An 8,302-nucleotide genomic window follows, 5' to 3' on the forward strand; every position below is an offset into this window, starting at 1 on the left:
AATTAAAATTTCTCCAAAATTTTACCTTACACCCAGAAAATTGGCAAGCATGGCAAAAGCCAGAAATTGTCAATGCTGAAGGAACTGAATAAAAACAGGGCTGCTAATACATTGTTGGTGGAGGAGCTATGCATTGGTCCATCTATTCTGGAAAATGATTTGAAAAATATGCTCAAAAGTGACTAAAATGTCTATAACCTTTAAACCATAAATCTCATGACGAGACATATTGCCTGAAAAGAAGTCAGAAAGTCAAAATACACCAAAATATTCATAGCAACACTTCTGAAAGCAGCAAAAATAGGTAGTGTGGTGGAGAGAGTGCTGAGCGTGGAGTCAGGAGGACCTGAGTTCAAATTTGGCATCAGATACTTAACTAGCTGTGTCACCCTGGGCAAGTCACTTAACCCTGTTTGCCTCAGTTTCCCCATATGTAAAATGAGCTGGAGAAAGAAATGGCAAACCACTCCAGTATCTTTGCTGGGAAAATCCCAAATGGGGTTGCAAAGTCAGATGTACTCAAGCAACTCAAAAACAATAACAAAAGATGGAAATGAAGTGGTTACCAATCGACTAGTGAATGCACAAATTGTGGAACATGAATGTGAGGAAATATTATTGCGTCCTAAGAAACAATGAATATGAGGAATTTGGGGGAAAATAACACAGGAAGATTGATTGGAACTGATTCAGACTAATTTATGAAGATCCAGGAAGAATTATATATGAAATGAAAAGAGCAACAAAATAAAGATGAATTTAAACACCAGACTATCATAATGACCAAGCTCGATCCCAAGATGATTTTTTTAACGTATATGCCTCCCCCCATTGGAGGAGTAAGGGACCATGCTGGAATGGTGCACACGCTCTTAGATATGGTCACTCGTCAATTTAAATTAGAAGAAACCCCAGATGTAATCTAGTTCGATGGATGAAGAACCTAATATATCCCTTGGGAGGATCTGAAGTGTCTCTTTGGTTTTGCTCTTCTCTTTCTTTTCTAAATCTTTGTTCCAAAGCATGGTTTACTGTGGAGGGGAAAGGGAATAGGTACATTTGGAAATAATCAAAGGGTGGGGAAGGGGTATGTTTGAAAATGAATGTGACACAAAAATAAAAGGCATCAATAAAACTTTATGTAAAGAGCTCATCCATAAAATGTAAGAGGTCCATCCATGGGGGTAATCCCACAGTCAGATTACAACCTACCTTACTCCTCCTCCACTCCGGGGAAGGAAATGGGGTCATTCACTTTCCCTTAAACCAGTGGTTACTTTCCTGGATGTGTGTTTTCCCTCACCCTTCCCTACCCCTATTTCTCAGGGTATCTAAATCCTGCTTAGCCTTCAAGATCCAGAGTTAAGTTACTCCTCCTCCTCCTCCTCCCCCAAGCCCCTCCCTGCCATCCATCCTGCCAAAGGGGAGAGCTCTTTCCTCCCAACTTCCTCTAACACTCTCCTGGGACACTTTGGCATTACTACCTTATGGCATCTTTTATATTGTTTTATTGAACTGCTATTTACATTTTTTATTGGTGTTTAACTGTTCCTGAGTATTTGTCATGTTTCTCCCACTAAATCAAAAGGCCTTGAAGGCAGGGACCTGTCACACTTCTTGGTATCTCCCACAAAGCTTAGCCCAGAGGATGGACCAAGAGGTTCCCTTTAAGTATTGCTGCATTGAGGGGGTAAAGGTGATTGAAAAGCCAAAAACATAAGTAAAATATAATCAACCAGCTCAAAGACTTTGAGGTGAAGGAACTTAGTTTTTATTTCTTTATTGGACCTGTGATTTTACTGATGTACAGAAGTCTATCAATATAGAATGGCACCTTGTCGGCAATTTATAATTCCTTCAGGCAGAAAGGTGTTAAGTGACTTGTCCAGAATCACACAGCTAGTATGTGTCAGAAATTGGACTAGAATACAAGACTCTCTGACTCAGAGGCCAGATCCCCATCCATTACTACAGGATGTCTCTCTCCTTGTACATAGTCGATGCTTAATAACTCCTTATTGGTTTGAACTGAATTGTCCCCAAAACTGTTCTCTTGGATGAGACCAGAAGCTCACAATTGGGGGGGGGGAACCTCCCCTCCAACATACCTGGAGAGTGTTCATCTAGCCTGTGTTTGAAGACCTCTGGGGTACTCAGCACAGGCAGCCTTTTCCACTACTAGTCCTTCCCTCTGAGGCCAAGTAGAACAGGCTGGCCCTTCATCTAAAGAGAAGCCCTTGAAAAGCCCTTGGAATTCTTGAAAAGGCATGTAATGGGACGGGATCAGATTCCCTTAGTTTGACCTCTGAGGGTGGAACTTGGAGTAATAGGTAGAAGTTGCGAAGAGAGAAATTTAGGATCAATTCAAGGGAAAAATGACTTAAGTTAGAGATATCCCAACATGGAATGAGAAGCTCTTCAAGCAGAGACTGGATAACCAGTTACTGGGCATGTTGTAGAATTAGTCAGTCAGCTAGCATTTATGCAAGGCTAAGCATTGCAGACAAAGAGAAAGGCCAAAAACAAAACAAACCAACAAAAAAAAATCCTGATCCCCACACTCCTGGAGCTCACAGACATATGCATTAGACTAGATGGCCTGAGGCCCTTTCTATGATGCTCTAGATTCTTGGGGTGTCTGGGGTGTTCAGGGAGGACAAGCACCTCTGGTATGAAGGCCTGCTGAGCCTTTTTCAGGGCTGCTCATCTACCTTTGGTGTCCACCTTCACCCAACTCTCACACATGGCTCCAAAAAACTATAGCTAAACTGTGGCCTCAAACCCATCACTGAGTTTAGGAGTATCTTCCCCAAGCACGTGAAGACTTCCTCCAGAAAAACGAACTGATGAGAACAATTTGTTCCAGCGGCCATGAAGGCCGCTGAAGCAGGTGCTGTGGAAAGCTTAGAGCTCAGTCAGACGTGGAAGATGCATCCTGGGCCCTCATCTTGACTTTTATCTTGATACTGGGCTTCAATGATTCAGGAAGGGAGACTTTGTGCAACTCCGCCTCACTTAAATCCCATTCACTCCAGAGTCAAGACATCACCAGTAAGGGATGAACAACGAGAATACTTGAAGAAAGCTATACCAGACTTACCAATCGATCCACAAGTATTTATCTAGTGATTCATAAGGGTCAGTCACTAGGCTGAGTATTTGGGAAACAAATCCAGAGCAAAAAGCAGCTCTGGCCCACAGAGCTGACCTTGTCTTGGAGGAGACAAGGGATGCTGTCCAATATACAGACAGAGAGGCTGGGGAGACAGACAAGGTTTCTGGCAGGAGGAGAACCACACGCTGAGTCATTTTCCTCTTACCCTGGGTAGGATCTCAGAGGTCCCTTCAAACTAATTTTTCATTGTTCTTGGACCCAAGATTTCTGTTCTGGTGAGTTTTCTCCATTACCAACACCTAAATCCTAGGGTGAAGCAAATATTTAACTTGTAATCTCCTCAGGCTTATAAATCTGATTGCCATCGTCATGTCCTGTAAGCTATCAATAAAAGCCAATCCCTTATGATGCCACTCTAGAACAATTTAAATGGGCCCCGATTTTTCTGATTTCACTAATTTAGCACCAGGTAGCTCCCAGGTGCCATAAAAGCAGATAGGAAGGACACCTGCTTTATCAAGACCCAGATGCAAAGACTGCCTGGGTGTAAATGAATGACTAAGGTTCTGGCCCAGCCACTCAACATTTAGAAGCTATTCAAAGCCACTGAGATTGTTGACTCCAACTTCAGATAAGCAAAATCAACAAACTCCCACCCCAGGGAGAGGGAGTCTTTCCAGGTCAAAGCTAAAGTCTCACAGGAACTTTGTAATGGGTTTCATTGTTTTGTTAATTAAGGTTAAATGCAAGTAATGTTAGGTGTGAATCTATACTAGTCTTTTTTTAAAAGTGCCCTAACCTTCAAAATGGCCCTTAATGCTTGTATTTCACTGAGACAGGGTAGGAGGGTTAGTTATTTTATCCTGTTCCTGAAATAAAATAGTAGGATTTAGAGTTAGAAGGGGCCCTGTTTCTCCATCTGTAAAAGTGACTTACCAGAATTCAAAAGGAAGCTACAACAGCTGTAACTCAAACCCCAGGCTTCTGACTTACAAGTCCTTGTTCCTTCCATTAGGTCTCAAAGACTTCATAGACCAGCTTTTCCACCACCCTCTTTTTACATATGAGGAAACTGAGTCCCAAAGAGGCTGAATGGTTTGCCTGCTTAATAAGTATCTGACTGAAATTTCCAACTGCCTGTTGCATCTCCAGTTGGATGTTGGTCAGTGAGCATCGGTCCAGCACTGTACTAAGCACTGGGTATACAAAGAATGGGAAAAAAAAACCTTCCGTCCTCAAGCTCCTCACAGTCTGACGTGGGAGAGAACATGCAACCAACTATGAAGAAATAAAACATAGAGCGTAAGCTGGGGCCAGTCTCAGAGGGAAAGCACTAAGATTGAGATGTCCTTTCAAGATGTGAAGTTAAACATTCCCCAAACTGAAGGCATGATCTTCTCTCCCCCAAAACACGTCCCACTTCTTTAACTCTACAGAAGGCACACTTCCCTCTCCCTTACCTGTATATCGAGAATCTTTGCCAATGGGTATTGATTGATCTCTGTAGGACCATCTCCTCTCGGCCTATGTCCATTCCCCAGGCACCTCCACAGTCCAGTCCTTCACTGGCTCTCCCTGGGACCACCACAGCAACTTTTCAGCTGACTCCAGGCTCTCCCTTTGAAATAATAAGTCTGCTCCATTTGCCAAATTGCTTCCCTTCGAATACATGAAGGCAGATAGCATCCGCACGTATTTATCCTGTTACCTGGTCTCACTTTCATCTTTCAACCACTTAAAAAAAAAAACTAAGTTGGTTGGTGGATTTCCCGTACATCCATATCAGTCCCTTCAAAGAAACTTCATTTTTCCTCCTCACTGATATTATTTTCTGTTTTCCTATGGGCATCTAGGTGGCATAATTGGTAAAGCACCAGGCCTGGAGTCAGGAAAATGAGTCTTCCCGAGCTCAAATCTGACCTCAGACATTTACTAGCTGCGTGATCCTGGGACAAGTCACTTAACCCTATTTGCCTGTTTCTTCATCTGCAAAAGAAACTGGAGAAAGAAATGGCAAACCACTCTAGCATTTTTGCCAAGAAAACCCCAAATAGGGTCATGAAGAGTCAGACACTACTGAAAAATGACTGAACGGTAACAGCATTTTCAGTTCTTCTTGCTCATCCCCCATCACTGTTGGGCTGACGTCCCCCATAGCATTTAATTCTATGGCTGTTGTTAATCTTTTTGTATCATGGACAGTCTGGTGAAACTTAGACCCCCTGAAGGAAATGCTAAATTCCAGTTTGAGACAAGAGAAAATAAAGTTGGAATTTTTTCCATCTAAGTCCATGGACTTTCTGAAATCTATCCCTGAATCCCAGGTTAAAACTCCTGGGCTATAGGATCCTACCTATCTTTCCTATAAACCCTTTGAAATCTGCTTTCCAAAATTCTAGGATACAAGCCTAAATTTCCTGTTCTCAGCACACTCTCATATGGAGAGATCTCCACCTAGGGTTTCCATCATTTCCAACCAGTTCTTCCATATTAGTGGGAATCAGATCTAAAATATACAAACTGGCTATTATTATTATTAGCTTGAACAAGTCCTTCTATGATCACTTTCAATCTAAAACACAGTATCTGAACTGCAAGTCCCTCTTAATTTCCGTGTTAATGTTGGGGTTTTTTGTCCTTTGTTTTTGAAGAGGATCAATGACATCACGGGTAATGTCTTGAGTTGCCAAGAAGTGAATTTAAGTGAGGCAGAGTTGCACAAAATTGTCAACTTCATTCTCTCTTTCTGAGTCATCAAAGTCCAGTGGCAGGACAAAAGTCAAGATGACAGGTGATGTCTTGGGATGCAGTGGGTGACCCTGGCATCTTTCATGTCTGACCAATCTCTAAGCACTCCTTCACCTACTTCAGCCACCTTCATGACCATTGGAACAAACTGTTCTCCTCTGCCCATTCTGCCACAGAAAGTCTTCATGTGCTGGGGGTAGACATCCCCCTAACTCACTGACAGGTTTGGGCTAGTTGGTTACTTTCAAGCTGGTTTATCCTGTCTGCCCAGATGGTTTACTGGGGAGTGGCGCTGCACATGCTACAGCTTCTTGGAGCCCTAAGTGGGAGTTGGGTGAATCAGGTGGGACACCAAAGCTTGATGAGCAGCCCCCCCAAAATCCCAGTGAGCCCTCACACGAAAGGTGCTAATCCTCCTGAATAGCCCATACATACACCACATATTTCTGTGTTAATAGAGGTCTGGAAATATTGTGTGTGTATGGCGTAAGGTGGAGGGGTTGGGTTGATCTAAATGCATTTAGTTTTCTCTCCCTTTGGAAAATATCCTAACGCAGGCTATAAGCTCTTAATCATTTTTCCCTGCCATGTTAAAAATAATCTACTGACATGAATTGTGCAGAGAGAGTTCAAAACCCAAACTATCACCCTCTGTCCTTAATGGAATGGGACTTTTGTACATAGAAAGATACTGGAATAGAAACTCAAACTGTTAATACCTTCAGAAGTGATCCATCTATGACTAATCAGAGAAGTGCAAAATAAAACTCAAAAATCTTTTCGGAAACTAGTACACACCCAACAGATTAGAAAAAAAAATTCTAAGGAAGACATTCAACACTGGTAAAGTTGTGAAGAAGCTGGCATGCTTATTCATTGGTGGTGGAAGAGCAAATTCAGAGAATGTTTTTCACATTGCAATTTGAAAGTATGTAATAAAATTTATAAAAATAATCATTTGCTTGGGGAAATATATCACAAGAAATTTACCAAAAATAATTGAGTTATTAATTCAAAGAACAGCCTTATTCTGGTTGGAAAATCAACTGAGAATACCCTAAATGCCCAATAATAGGGGAATGTTTAAATAATTCTAAGAGCTGATGTCATGGAATAAAATTCAAATCAATGACCATGAGGAATGAACATAAAGACATAGGGAAAAACCTTTATGAAATAATGCAAAGACAAAAGAGAATTAGATAAATTAGCTAGGACTATTCAAGAGGAAAAATGAATGAAAATGGATCCATGGTCTTTTGCCTTAGTGCCCAACATAGAATGGGTACCTTGTTGTTCAGTCCCACTTTGTGACCCCCATTTAGGATTTTCTTAGCAGATCCTGGAGTGGCTTGCCATCTCCTTCTCTAACACATTTGACAGGTTAGGAAAATGAGGCAGAGGGGTGACTTGCCCAGGGTCACACAGCTGGTATCTGAGGCCAAATCTGAACTCAGGTCTTCCTGACTCCAGGCCAGGTGCTCTATCCACTGAGCCACCTAGCTGCCCCAAGGAGATACTTAGTAAATGCTTATTGACTCAATGCTTGAGACTGTGAGGGAGTGGCTGAAAAGTTCTATTTTGTGCACTGAAATTAAGTGGACATGTTTACCAAGTGATTTTAATGAGCAGAATCAACGTCCAGAGGGTTATACATTTAGAGCTGGGAAGGATCTTAACAATCATCCCACCCACTCATTTTTCAGATTAGAAACTGAGGCCTGCAGACTGTTACAAGGCAGAGCTGGGATGCGAGCCCAAATTCTGTACTCTTTATACTTATATATGCTATTTCCATTTTCAGGATTAAGCAAGTTTAATACTTTTAAAAGCTAAAAAATTTAAAGAAAGCTACCAGGACATCTCTGCATAATTGACCCTGCTTGGTCAATCCTCCAGATTTTTCAGACGATGACTAGAAACCATCCATGGCCCTTTCTCTCGCTTCCTTTTGGTGGAGAATTACGCTAACCATTACCTAATCACAAGAATTAGAAGGAACTGAAAAAAAAAATGCCTGTCTTCACAAGAAATCTAAGGTCACTGCGGCCATCATTTAAATCCCCAAAGGATAACACAAAACCTTGGGGATTTGGGAGTGCTATGTAATAACATTACACCAGGACAGGGGGAGAAGAACTATGTCGTCGACAGGCAAGTCTTCGTTTTTGTAATCCTTTATTTTTTTTAGTTGCCCTCCCATAGTAATGTACTGAAATGCATAACAGTTACATTGTACAAAGCATTTGAAGAAAGTACCTCGACTTGCCGATTATTTCAAAATGAGATTACAAACAGAAAGAAAACGAATCTGGGCCCTCGCTGAAGGGCAAAATAACTGAATACAGTCCATTCTTTCCTTCTTTCTTTTAACATAGGTCTGAAACACTTCATCTTACAAATAGGATTAACATGAACATAACATCACACAAGCTTGCA

The 8,302-nt window shown here is 41.6% G+C and overlaps 1 protein-coding gene across 4 annotated transcripts in view; it reads right to left on the reverse strand.

Moving 5' to 3' along the window:
* Positions 1–8,065: 8,065 nt before the first annotated feature.
* The window catches only part of MECOM (MDS1 and EVI1 complex locus), a 76,558-nt gene continuing 76,321 nt past the window's right edge, over positions 8,066–8,302 (reverse strand). For all 4 annotated transcript variants that reach the window (XM_036757811.1, XM_036757810.1, XM_036757809.1 and 1 more), the window contains one exon: positions 8,066–8,302. This exon is cut by the window's right edge and continues 1,314 nt beyond it. The gene's annotated coding sequence lies outside the window, so the exon portion shown is untranslated.

The sequence above is a fragment of the Trichosurus vulpecula genome, chromosome 4 (genome assembly GCF_011100635.1).
Source record: "Trichosurus vulpecula isolate mTriVul1 chromosome 4, mTriVul1.pri, whole genome shotgun sequence".
NCBI classification, from domain to species: Eukaryota; Metazoa; Chordata; class Mammalia; order Diprotodontia; family Phalangeridae; genus Trichosurus; species Trichosurus vulpecula.